Source organism: Caretta caretta, chromosome 8 (assembly GCF_965140235.1).
Source record: "Caretta caretta isolate rCarCar2 chromosome 8, rCarCar1.hap1, whole genome shotgun sequence".
Taxonomy (NCBI): Eukaryota; Metazoa; Chordata; order Testudines; family Cheloniidae; genus Caretta; species Caretta caretta.
Genome location: NC_134213.1, coordinates 35,612,601 through 35,630,010, shown reverse-complemented (window position 1 = coordinate 35,630,010; position 17,410 = coordinate 35,612,601). Strand labels below are relative to the sequence as shown.

The 17,410-nt window shown below is 56.7% G+C and overlaps 1 protein-coding gene across 1 annotated transcript in view; it reads right to left on the bottom strand.

Moving 5' to 3' along the window:
- The window catches only part of CXXC5 (CXXC finger protein 5), a 171,836-nt gene extending 157,041 nt beyond the window's left edge, over positions 1 to 14,795 (bottom strand). The window contains exon 1 of the mRNA XM_048861266.2: positions 14,780 to 14,795. The gene's annotated coding sequence lies outside the window, so the exon portion shown is untranslated. The remainder of the gene's footprint in view (positions 1 to 14,779) is intronic.
- Between the last annotated feature and the right edge of the window lie 2,615 nt (positions 14,796 to 17,410).

The window sequence follows — 17,410 nt, the reverse complement described above, 5'->3', positions numbered from 1 at the left end:
TGATCGTCCCCTTCCCAGCCCCTCAGCAGCAGCATAACCAGGAGCTGGTCCTCTGGCTTACAGAGGGCACTTAACCCATTGTGCCCTGCAATGCCACATGAAGGGAGGGAATAGCCCCAGGGGAAGGGAGGGGTGGAGCGAGAACGTCACAGCCCATTGACAACTCCCCTCCATGTGATATATAGCAGGCTCCCAGGCCTGCCATTTTGCCTTCCTGTCTGTCCAGGGTGGTACCGTACCTGCAAGCAACACCATACACCCAGCCACCCAGTTCTGCCTGCTGACATGCCCCCGGCCACGCCACGCAGGGTGTGCACGGGTAGCCCCCCGTCTAGCAATGTCTCCCGCCCCCCGCCATTGTGGGCATGTTTGGAGTGGGCAGTGCAGTACCCCTCGCATAGGCAGTCACGGGCGTGGCCTCTCTCACTCTGGAACCGGACTGAGACCAGGACGCCAGGTCATCCTGCGCTTGGGCCCCACACAGCTGCTGACAGCAGACCTTATCTCCCACCTATGGGGAATTGCTGCAGCTCCCACGGGCCCTTCCCCACCCCTTGTCAGTACACACACTCCTGGCCATGGCTCACAAGCGATGCTCCATGCGGCACGACGCCACAGCACCTGGAGACATGGAGGGGCCCCGGGGTGGTGTATGATCTGCTCCCCAAAGAGCTTTCCACGACAGACTTCTCCCACCCCCCCTGCACGGCTGTATCACGCTCCCAAGCTTCTCAACGCTCTCTCCTGTCTCTCCACCACCACCAGAGGAACAGGGGAGGGGAGCAGTTCAGGGCTGGGTGCTCAAGCAACCCTCAGCTCGGCTTCCATTCCCCACGCCAGCTTCCACCCCTGTTCCTCGGCCTCCAGCACCTTGCTCTTCATCTACTGAGGCTGGCTCGTCATCCGGACAGTGCTCTCACACTGGGCACTCAACACACCTCCCTGCGCTCCCCTTCCCGCGCTCAGCCCTGTGCACCCCACAGCCCCCGACAGAGCCATGGTCAAAAGAGCAGGCGCTTCTCCTGCCCTCCACAAACAGGGCCCAGCAACTTTCTGAGTGGTGGTGCCAAGAGCCACAGCATGCAAACAGCTCCACACCCAGCCCCTCAAAAGTTTCCCAGTCCTCCTGTTCCTGGGGTTGGGTGAATGCCGGCCAGACCATTGGCTGCGAGAGAGCAAGCGGAGCTCCCTGACACCGCTTCATGCGTGGCCGCAGAGCCCGGGGTGACCCGACAGGATCCAAGTGAGACCATCTTGGCTTGGGGACCAGGAAGCCACTTTTGACACTCGATTCCTGGAACAATTTGAGCTGCAGAGGCAGGGAAATGTTCTGTTTATAGTTCCCATCAGCCGGCTCCTGTTTCAGGGCTAGCCAGCGTGGGGCCAGAGGTCACAGAACAGCTCCTGTTTCAATGCCGAACATGTGGTGGCGGGTCAGAGTTCACAGTGCTTTCTGGGAAGAGTGGGTAGCAGAGCTGGGGAGCTGGCAGCTTCCACAGAGCAGTCGATTGTGCTGGTTTTACCTCCGACACCACAATGAGGAGCAGAGCGGCAGAGCAGCCATGCAAATTTGTATGTGCACAAATAGACAAAGCACACTGTGATGCTGACCACAAACACCAGGACAAACTACACCCCCCAGACACAATCATTGACATTACAATGTGCACACATCACAGACACAACCCCCTGCCCACCATGGAGACAGAGACACACCACAAAGAACACACCAGACCTCACGCGCATAGATACCACTCGCACACACCCCAGACACGCACTGCAGACACTAGACCTCACAGTCACATCGCACACCCCAGACACGCACTGCAGACACTAGACCTCACAAACACATCGCACATATCCACACAGATCCCACAGACACAAGAACTCACACACACATAGCCACAACAATGCACATGCTCCCCAGACTCTAGAGTTCACACACAGACATTGCACGCACCCAAGGCACACACACAAACAACACTCTGGCAGACACTAGAACTCACACCTTGCACACACACACACACACCACAGACACTGGAACTCACACACAGACACAACACACACACACACTGCAGATGCACACTGCTAACTTGAGCATTCACCCCTCCCCCACAACCCTTTCATTCAGCAAGTGCCAACACCAAGCACAGAGGCACCTGCCCAGCAGCTCGGCTATGCCCACACACCACAAACCCGCCCCCTCAGGAGAGCACACACGGCTCTGAACAGGATCCTCGCTCGCTCACTCGTGGCAGGGACAGGCCGAGAGAAGCCAGGCGCTCTGTGGGTTGGTGCTCAGATGCACCACAGCCCACTTGGCATGCCAGAGGGGACCCTTTGGTGCTTAGTGTAACTTAGAGCAGCCTCGGGGCTGCTGTACACTTTACCAGAGTGTAATGGTCCCTAAGGCATCATTTCATTGACAGGGGATTGCACCATGCTCTGGTGCACACTCCATGCCCCAGGGGTAGGAGGCAAGCAGGGATACCTCTCAGGACAGTGTCAAGGCCCCATGACACCTGCAGAGCAGTACAAAGTGACTTTAACATGGGCAGGATTTGGCCCTGTCTGTTCATTTTGGAGGTGCCCAGATACTACAGTGGTGGGCATCAGATTAGCTAGCTAGCTAGAGAAACAGACAATATAAACACAAACGTGCACAAATTCCATAGATGCAAAAGGGACACGCACACACCCTGAACCATACAGGCTCTCCAGTACTTCTGTAATCCGGGGTAGCAGCACAAGGATTTAAGGAGTTCTCTGCTGATAAAAAATCTCTGCATTCATTAACTTCTCCTGCAAACTTTTTGTTCCCTAGAAACCCTGTAATCTTTCCCTACCCTATGTGGCTGGCTGTACCGCACTCACACACACAATCCTTGTATGACAGGATGATCGCATTCTCTCTTACACACACCCATGTGTGACAGGCTGTATTGCATTCATATACACTCCCCCCACCATGTGGTAGGTTGTATTGCATTCACACACACACACAGGGTTCCTTGGAGACAATTTGCTGTTGCTGGCTCTGATCTGAGGAGACATGGAAGCTGATAACTCATCAGCTGGGCCCCTGGGAGCCCCCAGCTCTGCTTAGGGGTGGCAGGCTGTGCCTGCTGAGGTGGGCATGTCCCCTCTGCAGGCTCCTGCAGGCCGCCCCCTGAGCACCCAGGGCTGGACTGTGAGAGGTCCCCTGCGTGCCCTGGCTCTGCACCCCCCCCCCATGCTCACAAGGTTCAGCCACCACTCAGATGGGCGCCCAACATGCATTGCAGACAAGCAACGCAAAGCCTGGCTGTGCTGGGCGAATTCCACTGCCGCTGACTTGCCAGAGGCGTGCAGCGAGGCTCCGGCCGTTGCTATGCAGGGTTGGGTTTTCTCCTCTCTCTCCATGTCCCTCTCCCGCCCCACGCCACCTCGCCGACACACTTCAGACTGGAACATCTGTGCTTTCCCCAGTTCTGGCCTCGCCCGGAACAGCGCCTGCTGCAGCCACTGCCTAATTGCACTGCAGTTTAGTGAAGAGGAAAAATGTCAGATAAGGGCTAGGCTGAGAGCACCCGCTCCTGTCGTTTGTAGCCTGTGCCAAATTCAAAGCAAGGCCTGGTAGAGATGAAAGGCTATTGTGCTAGCCGCCCAGCCTCTGTGGCAAGCGGGCTCCTAAAATATTAACCAGGCCTCAAGCCTGCAAGGTGCTGAGCTCTCCAGAGAACGTTCGAGCCAGTCGGAGCAGACAGCCCCGGGATCCCACCCTGGGAGACTGAATCTCCGTGAGCTTTTTTTGCTGTTTGCTAATTTTATTCTCTAGTTTGTGCCAGGAAATGCTTCCCCCCATTAATCGGTTGCAGCTTCTCACACGGAGAGCAGAGGGCTGGGGAATTACAGCTTTGACACTAGGTATAGCATTTTAGAAAGCACGAACCACTTCTCCTGGTGCCAGCTGGGCGAGCGGAGCCACACAACGGGGAGAAGTTGTGCATGAGTGCTGAAAGTTAGCAGGTTTTACAGCCGGTTGCTTGGGGCTTGTCCATGAGACAGGGCATGGGGCCAACTATTGGGATAAAATAACCCTAGCTCTGGCCTCATATATCTGTGTATCTCACCCTCATTAATGTATTTATCTCCCCTCCCCTCCCCTGGGAGATAGGGTAGTGCTGTTACCCCATTTGTAAAACTACAGCACAGAGGGTCTGACTACACTGTGGCTGAACAGAGCCTTCTAGCCCAGGCAGACAGATGCATGCTAGCTACGCTTGAGGCAGTGCACTGAAAATAGTGGTGTGAATCTTGCAGCATGGGTGGTGGGTCAGGCTAGCCCACAGAACTTGGACCCAGAGGGTCAGGCGGGCTTGGACTCAGGCGGCTCCAGTCCAGGTCTGGCACCATACGAATGGCCATGCTGGATCAGACCAGTGGTCCACCTAGCCCACTATCCTGTCTTCCGACAGTGGCCAGTGCCAGATGCTTCAGATGGAATGAACAGATCAGGACAATTATTGAGTGATCTCCTGTCATCCAGTCTCAGCATCTGGCTGTCAAAGATTTAGGGACACCCGGAGCATGGGGTTGCCTCCCTGACCAGCTTGGCTAAGAGCCACCAATGTACTTGTCCTCCAGGAACTTTCCAATTCTTTTTTGAACTCAGTTATACTTTTGGCCTTCACATCATCCCCTGGCAAGGAGTTCCACAGGTTGTCAGTGCGTTGCAGGAAGAAGTCCTTCCTTTTGTTTATTTTTACACCAAGGTCTTGGGGGCAACTGCCCCCCTTGCCCTACAGCACATGATGGCCCTGTTACCCCTCATCCTTTGAGAAGAACATAGGAGGGGAAGATCCTTGGCATCTGCAGACAGGCGAGCATGAGCAATGTGCTACACAGGGGCTAGGCCTGCAGGAGGTCACCCCTCGGGGCTCTGGCTCCCAGCCTGCCGGGCAAACGTGCCAAATTAAGCTGATGGCTGGGTTACCCTATGCTCGCCGCCACCCATTCGCTTCTGCATGAGCAGACCTGCCTGGCACCACCAAACCCCAGTCTGGTAATAAGCCCCATCGGCGGGGAGCTGGAGCTTGCACAGTGCAGCACCTCTGGCCTGGGGACCCCAACCAGCTGGTCCCGGTTCAGGTACTGGTGATCGGGCGCCATGACTCTGCCGAGCCTCGCCTCCTCGATCAGTGGCATGGCAGTGGGCTTTATTCCCGAGCCACCCTTGGCCATTACTAGGAGGCACAAAGATACGGTGGGGTGGATGGACTAACACAGGAGAGGACAGGGACCCTGGGAGGTGTCTACCTCCTCTTGCCTTGTTCTCCTGCCGCCTGTGGGAGCTGCCCCCCCAGGACATACTCGCAATAGGAGCTTTGTGCAAAGAAGAATTTCATGCTGCAGAAAGGTGCCGGCTTGCCAGCCCTGCAGACCATCGTCCCAGTTCTACCAGCCTGCTTCCCCTCGGACCCTGAGACGCCGCTCCTGGGTCAGCCTCCAGGCCTGGTCAGCCCTTGGGCTCTGCACCAAGGCTGCTGGCAGAGTGAGGGTGCAACCAGTGCCCATGGGGAGAGGGGTCTTGGGCTGCCGGGACATGTGCTGAGATCCCCTAACTCGCTGCACATGGGCCACTCCACAGCTCAGGACTTATTGCAGCAGGACCAGAAGCAGGACATTCTGCCCCCAAGTTCAAGGGGGTGTGGAACCCACATTTGGAGCCTAGCGGCTGCTCTTAAACCAGCAGCCTGGAGGTGCAAGTCCCCAGCCCTGTTCCCACCCCTGTGCCAGCCAGTCCCCGGGCCGCAGCGTCTGTGCGACCCAGGCAGCCCCACTTCTCCGCGGGCTTGAGAGAGGTTTATATTTTAATGCCACTTGGCACTTTAAATTGCCTCCCACCCTGCCCGGCGCTGCAAGAGAGAGAGCAAGATAATAACAGCTCCTGTCGCCGGGTCCGGAAGCAGGTCCACACGCAGCCGTCAAATTGGGGCATTTGCATAACCCAGATGGCAGCCCAGGAATTTCAAAGAATTCCCTCGTGATGAAACAGCTGAGCCTCTCCCCAGCTCCGCTGCGCAGCTGCTGAAGGCGAGAGAGACACGCCGCACTCGCAGCTGCAGCGGGGAAGCCCGGGAGAAGGGCGCGGAGGGGCACGGCTCTGCAGACGGCTCCGTGCTGCGGGGGGGAGGGCAGGGAAAGGGTTGCGCTGCCTTTGATGGCCGGCTCCGGTGCCGGGGAGACAACTAGAGCTGCCCTACCCGAGGCACTGGACTCATTGCACGTGCGTCCCACTGGGCCCCTCCGGGCCTGCTCCCACAGGAGGGAATCAGGCCGTGGGATGGGGCAGATCGCACGGCAGGGCTGGCTGATCACAGGCGGGGTGGGGGAGATGACCCCTGAGTGGCTTTGCCCTCTGGCACCACTGCAGGGAGGAGAGAGATGGGGCGAGGGCGCCACTTTGCCCCATCTAGAGCAGGTAGGGGGTGGATGGGGGTCACTGCATGTGGGGGTCAGGCTGTACGGTGCCTCCCCAAATGGGCCCCCTGCCAGGGAGTGGGAGGCCAGGCAGGCCCCTGAGCAGCTGCTCGCCTGGCCAGCCCTGGTTCTGCCTGTCCCGTTTGTCAATGCAGTGACAGGGGGCAGAGTTGGGGGGGAGGCAGCAGCTGGGGCGGGCCATGGACATTCCTGCTTGGCATCACAGGCCTTTGTGTCCGATCCCCCGCCGGGGTCCAGGGCGCTGACAACAACGGCTGCCCCCTCCCCACATGCCCCTGAGTGGCTGAGAGCCCGCCCAGCTGACGGGAGGGCCACCTACTGGGGGGGCTGCAGGCTGGGCCACTCGCCCGGGGAGGGGGAGGCTCCATACACCAGAGCTTTGGCAGCAGGCCAGGAGGAGGCACCCTCCAGCCCCCCTGCTGTGCACCCTGTGGAGGGCTGGGCTAGGGCCCTGCAGCCTGCCCCTGGGGTGTGTGATGGGGACTGGTGGGAGCAAGGAGGGGCTGGCTCAGGCCCTGTCCAGCCCTGCCTAGGGTGGCAGTACAGGTCCACTGGTGGGGAAGCAGGAATGGCACCCCCAGCACATGGCTTTCTGCACGGAGGGGCATCCCTCCCTCCCTCCCCCCGCAAGCCCTGGTCACAGCAATGGCTTCCCCCGGCAAGGCAAAGCCGGGATTCCCAGGGGAGAGGAGGCCACTCCAGGCCAGGCATAAGCCCATGACTGCCAGCTTGGGGGGCTCAGACCAGGGCTCCCATGGCAGTGCAGCCAGGACTCCAGCCGAGGGGCTAGCTCAGCGCAGGAGCACAGCTAAGGGCCTGTCTCTGCTGCAGACCAGAGCCCTCCTGGAACCGGACCCCTGCTGCACTGCAGATGGGTCTTCACAGTGGCTCGCACCCCAGGGACTGCAGGCACAGAGCTGTGTAGCGCACCGGGGAGTGCATAGGGCTCAGGGCTGGTGAGGGTAAATGGCCCTGGTGCATGAAACCTGAACCCCAGCCCAGCCCCTATGCGGCCTCTTGGCAGCTGAGCCCCCCTGGGCTGAGGGCTCCACACACCCAGCCCCTGTGCCAAAAGCTTACAGTGAAACAGACATGCCAGCCAAAGGGGGGGAGGGGAAGCGACTCATCCCAGGTCACCAGAAGGGCCAGGAACAGAGCCCAACTCTCCCAGTGCCTGCTGCCTGGAAAAATTTGCATAGTGAGGGTGCTGAGAGTCAGTGAACCAAACTGTAAAGGCTGCATATGATGGAAACCACTTCAAGTCAGCAGCACCCCTAGTACCAGCACCTATGCCCCTCTGGGGAATACCCGTCTCTCTACAGAGCCGTGCCCTTCCGCCACACAAGGCCAGACTCTTCCCTTCTGCACCCACTGCGCCCCCTCACTGCAACCAGCCTACCCTCTGCCCTCCCCTGCTCCTGCTAGAGGCAGGGAAGCTACAAGAAGCCAAAACTGAAGCTTCCACCCCCAGTGCATTCCCAGGTTCACCACATTTCAACCTCCCCAGCCTGACACCATTAAGACTAATTAGCTGATATCTTCCTTTCCAACCCTTCCCTTCCCCTCCCCCCGGGGAGATGTTACCTTTGGGATTTTAGACTAGTTAAAGCAGCCAAGGCCCGTAGCAGCCTTCATGGGTTGGGGGGCCCGGGCCAGGTTCCCCAGCTATCCCTGCAGCCAGCAGGATCGCAGCACTGGCGACTAAGAGCCCCTCTTGCCTTCCGGGGGAGGTGCCACATGCCCAGCCCGAGCGTGCAGGGCAGGCAGCTGATCCCCTCTCTAGCGTGGCAATGCAGCCTGCAGAGTCCTACCCACGGGTCCTGCTGTGCCACACTCCATTCTGCGCCCTGCAGAGGAAAGGCTGTGTCTCTGGGGGGCTGGGCAGGTCACCCCGCCCTGAGCCCGGGGAGCCCAGGAGCAGTGTCCTAGCAGTCTTTAGGCCACCCTTTAGCCGACACCACAAAAGGCTCAGCCCCACTGGTATCCCCAGCCCAGTCACCCTGGCAATCAGAAGGCAAAGGTCACCTTATGGCAAGGGTGGGTAAACTTTTTGGCCCGAGGGCCACATCTGGCTGGGGAAATTGCATGGAAGGCCATGAATGTAGGGCTTGGGCAGGAGCTTCGGGTGTGGGAGGGAGTGCGGGAGGGGGTGTGGTGTGCAGGAAGGGACTCAGGGTAAGGGGCTGGGGCACAGAAGGGGGTGCAGAGTGCAGGAGGAGGCTCAGGGAAGGGGGTTAAGGGCTCAGAGCAGGGGGTAGGGGTGCAGGGTGCAGCAGAGGGCTCAGGGGGCTGGGGTGCGGGGTGCAGGAGGGGTTCGGAGTGCAGGCTCCAGCCCAGCGCTGCTTACCTTCAGTGGCTCCGGGGTGGCAGTGGTGTGCCACGGAGCTAAGGCAGGCTTCCTTAGTTGCAGTGGGGGAGGTTTAGATTGGATATTAGGAAAAACTTTTTCACTAAGAGGGTGGTGAAACACTGGAATGCGTTACCTAGGGAGGTGGTAGAATCTCCTTCCTTAGAGGTTTTTAAGGTCAGGCTTGACAAAGCCCTGGCTGGGATGATTTAACTGGAATTGGTCCTGCTTCGAGCAGGGGGTTGGACTAGATGACCTTCTGGGGTCCCTTCCAACCCTGATATTCTATGATTCTATGATTCCTGCCTGCCGTGGCCCTGCACCGCTCCCGGAAGCAGGCAGCACCACGTCCCTGCAGCCCCTTGGGGAGGGGGCAGCAGAGGGTTCCCCATTCCCGGCCAATGGGAGCTGCAGGGGGCAGTGCCTGCAGACGAGGGCAGCGTGACGAGCCCTCTGCATCCCCCCTCTCCCGGGGCCACAGGGACATGGTGCCAGCCACTTCCGGGAGTGGCACGGGGCCAGGGCAGGCAGGTTTTTTTTTTAAGGTTTTTTTTGTAGGAGTAGTGGGTGAAATTCTGTGGCCTGCGTTGTGCAGGAGGTCAGACTAGATGATCATAATGGTCCCTTTTGACCTATGAAACCTGCCTTAGCCCTGTGGCGCCATGGGGGTGGCAATCCCACGGGCCAGATCCAAACCCCTGATGGGCCGGATACAGCCCATGGGCCATAGTTTGCCAAGGCCTGCCTTATGGGCTTCACAGGGAGCTTCTGGCAGGGCTGGGGCTGCCCCCAGGCAGCTGGAACCAGGGAGGGGTGCCTAGTGCAGGAGGCCACAAAGACACCTACCCATGGAAGTGGCTACGGGCTTTTGTACAGCACTGCCTATAGTCTGGCTTGACAGGACTCCCACCCCATGCCCATTGTCCTCACCCTGGCAGGCATCTCTCAAGGGCTCCCAGTACCCATATGCACCCAGCAGGGAGGATAATATTGGGGGCGCCCGTGGTGCTGCCCAGTCCCAAAATCTTCATGCACAACCCTGCCAGCAATGCCACGCGGCCTGGGGAACACGTAACCCCAACTAAACATACAATATGATGGGGGCTAATTTAGCTACAACTAATCAGGAGAAAGATCTAGGAGTTGTCATGGATAGTTCTCTGAAGACGTCCACGCGGTGCGCAGCGGCAGTCAAGAAAGCAAATGGAATGTTAGGAATCATTAAAAAAGGGACAGAGAATAAGATGGAGAATATCTTATTGCCCTTATATAAATCCATGGTACGCCCACATCTTGAGTACTCCGTACAGATGTGGTCCCCTCAACTCAAAAAAGGTATACTGGCATCAGAAAAGGGCAACTAAAATGATTAGGGGTTTGGAACGGGTCCCATATGAGGAGAGATTAAAGAGGCTAGGACTTTTCAGCTTGGAAAAGAGGAGACTAAGGGGGGATCTGATAGAGGTATATAAAATCATGAGTGGTGTGGAGAAAGTGAATAAGGAAAAGTTATTTACTTGTTCCCATAATATAAGAACTAGGGGCCACCAAATGAAATTAATGGGCAGCAGGTTTAAAACAAATAAAAGGAAGTTCTTCTTCACTCAGCGCACAGTCAACCTGTGGAACTCCTTGCCTGAGGAGGTTGTGAAGGTTAGGACTATAACAGGGTTCAAAAGAGAACTGGATAAATTCATGGAGGTTAAGTCCATTAATGGCTATTAGCCAGGATGGGTAAGGAATGGTGTCCCTAGCCTCTGATTGTCAGAGGGTGAAGATGGAAGGGAGGAGAGAGATCACTTGATCATTACCTCTTAAGTTCACTCCCTCTGGGGCACCTGGCATTGGCCACGGTCGGTAGACAGGATACTGGGCTGGATGGACCTTTGGTCTGAGCCAGTATGGCCATTCTTATGTTCTTATGATTTATTGCTCTGGTTTTTAAAGGTACAGCTAGAGAGGGAGGATGGGCCCACTGCTGGGCACCAGCCCAAGACCCGTGTTCAGTGCCTGGCTCTGCCCCCACACTCCCACCTGACCTGGGGCCAGCCACAAACGGGCTGAGATCCCTTCCCAGCCTCCAAGGGACACAGGGAGGAGAAATACCCCAGACACCGTGAGGCGCCAGCCTCTATGGAAATGGGGATGGGCACGTACCTAGAATAGCCACCCAGCCAGTGCACTGGGTACCTATAAGAACGGCCATACTGGGTCAGATCAAAGGTCCATCTAGCCCAGTATCCTGTCTTCTGCCAGTGGCCAATGCCAGGTGCCCCAGAGGAAATGAACAGAATAGCTAATCATCAAGTGATCCATCCCCTGTTGCTCATTCGCAGCTTCTGGCAAACAGAGGCTAGGGACACCATCCCTGCCCATCCTGGCTAATAGCCTCCATGAATTTATCTAGTTTTTTTTTTAACCCTGTTATAATCTTGGCCTTCACAACATCCTCTGGCAAAGAGTTTCACACTTTGATTGTGTGTTTTCTGAAGAAATACTTCCTTTTGTTTGTTTTAAACCTGCTACCTATTAATTTGATTTGGTGACCCCTAGTTCTTGTGTTATTTACTTCCTTATTAACTTTCTCCACACCAGTCACGAATTTATAGACCTCTATCATATCCCCCCTTAGCTGTCTCTTTTCCAAGCTGAAAAGTCCCAGTCTTATAATCTCTCCTAATTCGGAAGCCGTTCCATACCCCTGATCATTTTTGTTGCCCAAGGGCTTCGTCTTGGCACAAGAGCGCCCTGAATACAGACCTGGGGCTCTTATTACAGTCACACCTAGAGGCACTAGCCTCCCAATGGCCCCACTGCGCTGGGTGCTGTGTAGCTACAGGCCAAGAGAGCCCCGCTGGGCGCTGGCAGGCTGAGCAGACAAGCCAGACAGAGGAAAGGTTCTTGTCTCATTTCACAGATGGAGAACAGAGGCACAGATCCACCAGCGTATTTAGGCTCCTAACTCCCACTGAAATCAACGGTTTGAGAGTCTGGGCCTACGGGACTTACCCAAGGTCTCACAGGGCGTCTGACGCCGAGCGGCATTGCATCCAACTCTCCTAAACCCCACGCCAGGGCCGTAACCCCAAGGCCATTCTGCCTGTACGGATGTCGTCCCACTGAATCACAGGCTCCAGAAAGGAGTTGGGGCCCCTTCACGGCAGGGTAGGGTTTGAACAGTGAATATTGGGCAGTACAGATGAGCTTTCGACCCCGGTCCTGCACTCTGATCCACGTGGGCTCCTCTCCTCTAGCAGCGTCCAGGCCATTCCACACAGCACACAGCTCCCCTGGTGCTGAGCGTGGCACGGCAGCCCGGATCGATGCCGCATGGTCCCCACAGCTCCGGGCTGGGGTGAGTGGGTACCGCATCTTTGGGCAGCTCCCTCCATTTCCGTGGCTCAAGGTCCGGGTCCTGTCAGCCTGCTAGCGGCTGCTCGTCGCCAGCCTGTGAGGCAATGCTCTCGGTCACGCTCCTGACACATCATACAAACCAACTCCCCAAGTAGCAGCGTCCACAGGCCGAAAACCCAGCGGACTTTGATCGGGAGCCCTTCTGCTGAGCTCTAGAGCCATGTTACCTCTAACGCTCAGCTCCTCCAAGGTTTTGAGGTACCTAACTTCCATTGACAGCCGTGGAAGTTAGGCACCTACATCCGTTTGAGGATCTGTCCTGAGTGAATTGATAGAGTAAGGATACGCCTGTGCTGAAGCTGTTGCATTGGGCTTAGCTACAATAGTGCTGGGCAGTGTACATTAGCCTGGTCAGTCAGCCGGAGCCTGCCCACATTTGGCTCTCAGTCTGGCAGTTTCCACGGTATGCATCCAATGAAGTGAGCTGTAGCTCACGAAAGCTCATGCTCAAATAAATTGGTTAGTCTCTAAGGTGCCACAAGTACTCCTTTTCTTTTTGCAAAGACAGACTAACACGATTGTTACTCTGAAATCTGGCACCTTTCACTTGTACTAAACTCACCAAAGTTTTTCTCTAACATGTTTGCGTTACAGCTGGGAAGCAGTTGCCAAGCGTTTCCAATTTTTCCCCCTCTCAAATCAGGCCACGTGCCGAAATCTCAAACATCGTCATGACCCCAGATGTTTTTGTTTGGCTTTTTCGGTTTGCGAATATTTTCAAGAGCTCGACTCTTCATCCCAATTCGAGAGGTTCCATTTCAATGAAAAAAAGATTGGTTGAAAAAGTCCCGCACAGAGCTCATTACCCCAAACATGCTTTGCAGAGAGGGCTTTCCACCCACACAGCCCAGAACACATCTGAAAGGGGAGGAAAGCTTCATTAACCCCATCTGATGGGTGGGGAAACTGAGGCACGGTGCAGGGCAGCTCCCACCCCGAGTCTGGGGCAGCTGTGGAATGGAAGGCTGCTGTTGTAATACCCAGGCTGGATCCCTGTCCACTAGGCCACACTGCCTCCTGCAAACCAGGACTGAGCCCTGCAGGTAACAACAGCTTTCGGATGGGACACCCCATCAAGGGCCTGCTCACTGGGCTCATTAACAATCACTTGGCACTTTTTTCACAAGAGGGATTTCAATTTGGGTAGCTACATTCGTCCAGCTAGCTTTACCCATTAATTTAATTGGGTGTTCGTCACTTCCTGTCCCACACTGTCCTGGTAATGTTAAACAGCTGCTTTGTTCCACCCCAGAGGTGGCTGCATTTCAGTTAGAACTGGGAAAATACGTTTATTTGTCCAATTCCCCCCTCCCCCTGCTTTTCTGTTGGCGAATTCATTCTCATGTGTCAGACACATTCATTGTCTGTGAACAGATTGTGAATTTCTCAAATTCATTCAAAGTTCTCTGTCAACTTTCTTCAGCAAATCACTCTTGTTCCACAACTCGTGGCAAATATTCACAACTGCCGCCCAGTCGGCCAGGTACATCAGTCACTGGTATTATTTATGTTCCTTGACAGGGAGATGTATAGAACTGGCCGATGACAGCAAAAATGACTTTGCAGAGTGGGACAATTTGTGGGACATTCACGCTTGAAAAGGAGCTTTTTGTGAATATTCGCACTCCTAACGTTTGCCTACTAGAATATGCATGGGAAGGGAATGCACGACTGGTGTGAACAGAGTCAAATCTGAAGGACTAATAACACCTCACTGGTCTCTAGCCCTTGTCATCATCGATCTCAAAGACCCAGACCCTCAGCAGTATTTAGGCTTCCAACTTCTGTTGATTTCAGTGGAACTTCGGAGCTGTGATCTGGATATAGGCACTTTACAGAGGAGGTCAGAAGAATTATCTCCATTTTACGGCCAGTCCCAGAAAGGCTCGGGTGGCAGGAGAAGGCTGGGCTGCGATTGCGCTGCTGAGCTCACGCATTACTCAGTGCTGGAGCCCCAGACTCAGTGCTGCCCTTGCCCTCCGGCCCTACTGGCTGGGAAGGCCACAGTGAAGCCAAAGGCAAATACAAAGAAGGACAAAAAAACCCACTGCAAGGACTAGAGTGTAAGGCATGCGAGAGACTGCGGGAGCTAAATTTACACAGCCAAAGAGAGCGCGGCAGAGGAGACATGATCACAGGCTATAAATACCTGTAAGGAAACAGCCTGGCCAGAGGGAGTGAATTATTCACAGCCTCGGAAGATGACAGGCCCCAGAGCTAGCCAGGCCAACGGGAGAGAGTTTAGGAAGAGGGCAGCAAGTGGCCGGTGGGACAGATTCCCAAGGGCAGGGTTCGGGAGAGGCAGCCGTCACTGCTATCCAGGATGAGGCTCCCTGGGGCAGAGGGAATGGGGGTGCGGGCAGCGCCGTGCCTGGCTCAGAGACATGCCCTAAAGGGCTTCCCAGGCCCAGTCGCTCATGCTGCTTCTCCCTAGAGGATGCTTTTGTGCCCTCAGCTCCATGGAGCTGCCAGGAGGTGCTCTGGTTAGTAGATGAGGCTAAAACACAAAACAGGAAATCCAGTCTCTCCTCCTACCTGCCGCCCTGCAGCCATCTTACAGGAGAGGTCCTAACACGGCTCAGTTTCATTGCCCTTGCAGGCCCCCAACTCTCCTTCCAAGAAATGAGCTCTTGCCTCTCCCTTCTCCCCTCCTAAAAGGAAATAGCTAAACTGGCAGAGCATGGAGGGAGGAAAGCCACAGCCCACGTATGTGATTTTCCTGCTGCAAAGGCCTGTGAGGGCGGTGGGAGAGGAACCGTCTGCCTGGAACGGCCCTGCACCGAGAGACGGACAGACTGGGAAAGAGCCAGTGATGAGCCTGGAGGGAGGACTGAGGGGCAGAGAAGTGAACAGCAACCTCCCCCTACTACCATCACAACTCTAGGGCAAACCACCCCCACACCCAGAGCCGCACCCAGCCGCCTTGAGTCCAAGCCCACTCCAGAGCCACACCCATAAGAGGAGGAGCCGGGGAAAGCAGCATGCCAGCCAAACCTTTCACTGGCTCGCCAGTTGTAGGTAGCCTGGTCGCGTCAGTCATCATTAAAGCAGGCAGCACCCATGAGCCACATAGAGAGAGTCGTGTCATGAGACAACATGGTCAGTAGTCCCAACAGGAGAGGGAGACGCGTGCACACACGCAGGACTGGCCTGGTGGAAAATGGTTTTCGGCCCCCACTGGCCAAGCAGGCCGGCCAAGCAAAAACCAACCAACCAATAAACAGCACTGAGGCATGCGACTCCCTGCAAGATTCTGATCTAGTGCCCCAGTGACCCCCCTGATGGCCCGCCCCTAAGTCTGGCTCTGGACACACACAGAAGGCACAATGGACCTTTGCCCTTAGCCCAAGGGTGAGGCCAGGCCAGCTACTATTATGGAACATGAGTGTGAGCTTCACCCATAGAGCTGGCAGGTGTCCGGTTTTCAACCGGAACGCCTGGTCGAAAAGGGACCCTGGTGGCTCCAGTCAGCATCACTGCTTCCCCTGGCTCCATGCAGCTCCCGGAAGCAGCCAGCATGTCCGTCTCCTAGGCACAGGGGTGATCAGGGAAGCTCTGAGCGTCGCCCTGAGCGCCACCTCCACAGCTCCCATTGGCTGGAAACTGTGGCCAGTGGGAGCTGTGGGGGCAGTGCCTGCAGACGCGGCCAGCATGCACCATGCAGAACTGCCTGGCCGTGTCTCTGCCTAGGGGCCGGACATGCGGGCCGCTTCCGGGAGCAGTGCAGAGCCAGGGCAGGCAGGGAGCCTGCCTTAGCCCCACTGTGTGCCGCCGACCGGAACCGCCTGACATAAGCACCACCCAGCCGGAGCCCACACCCCGAACCCCCTGCCCCAGGTCAGAACCCTCTCCCGCACCCAAACACCCTCGCAGAGCCTGCACGCCAAACCCCCTCCTGCACCCCAACACCCTACCGCAGCCCTGAGCCCCCTCCTGCACCCTGAACCCCTCATTTCTAGCCCCACCATGGGGCCCACACTCCCAGCTGGAGCCCTTGCCCCTCCCGCATCCCAATCCCCTGCCCCTGCCCCTGCCCCAGCCCAGTGAAAGTGAGTGCGGGTGGGGGAGAGCAAGCAACAGAGGGAGGGGGCTGGAGTGAATGGGGGGCAGGGCCTCAGGGAGGGGGCAGGGCAGGGGTGTTCAGTTTTGTGCAATTAGAAAGTTGGCAACCCTATGGCAGGGAATCAATAGCGCTGCCTCAACCTTCCCGAAGGCTGGCTCTGTCTTGCTGCCCCCCTGGGCAAGGGCTCGATGAAATCAGGCCTGCTGTAACCCAGGGGAGGACAGCACAGGGTGTCCCCCTCTCCAGTGGCCAGGCCAGCAAGGGGTCGCTGCCCATAGCGTGAGTGGTAGCAGCTCATGCCTTTGACTTCCCAGGTGCCAGCATTCAAACTCCAAGGCTAGCCCCAGCTGGGTTGGTTTTACCTGTACCTGCCCTCAAACCAGTCCATTCCTGGGGCTCAGTATTCTCCATTTACCATTTCCCCAGCCCGTTACTTTTCATTTTTCTGCGTCTCTGGCCCTTGAGTTCCCTCCCCTCTGACTCTGGGGAGAACAGCAGCATCGTCACCCTGATGATGACGCCAAGTCATGCCACATCTCCTAGCAGGAGAGCTGAGCTATTATTATTCCCTGCTTCGAGGCTGCATGTGCAGCTGTAAATACGCCCAGAAGCCATGCTGGGAGGCAGGCAGCTCAGACGGCACAGAACCACACTGCCGCTGCCCGAGCCTCCCCTTGCCCTCCTGCCGGACCTTGGGGTCAGCCAGTCCCACTACATAGCAAAGGGACCTGCCGCTGAGCAGCAGGAGTGCCAGCTGGCCCGGCCGTCAGGGCCTGGAGGTGTGAACCAGCCAAGGACACCCTCCCGCTTCAGCAGGGAACCTAGTGGGTTTCAAACCCCAAAGAAGATCATGTTGTAAACTGCAGTGAGAGCCCTGCCCTGCCCATGGGGAATATTTCCTAAATCCCAGCCAAATGGCTCAGGAGCTGTACCCAGCTCTGTCAGCCCCATTCCCGGCTCTCTCTGGACACCAGCTAATCCCCAGGTGTGTGAGGATTGGCCAGTTCTCAAGGGCTACAGCAGCCAGAGGAGGGCACTGTTCTGGGAAGGAGGGAGTGTTTCTGGCCCAGGAAGGTGGGATCAGATGGGAGCTGGGCTTGGAG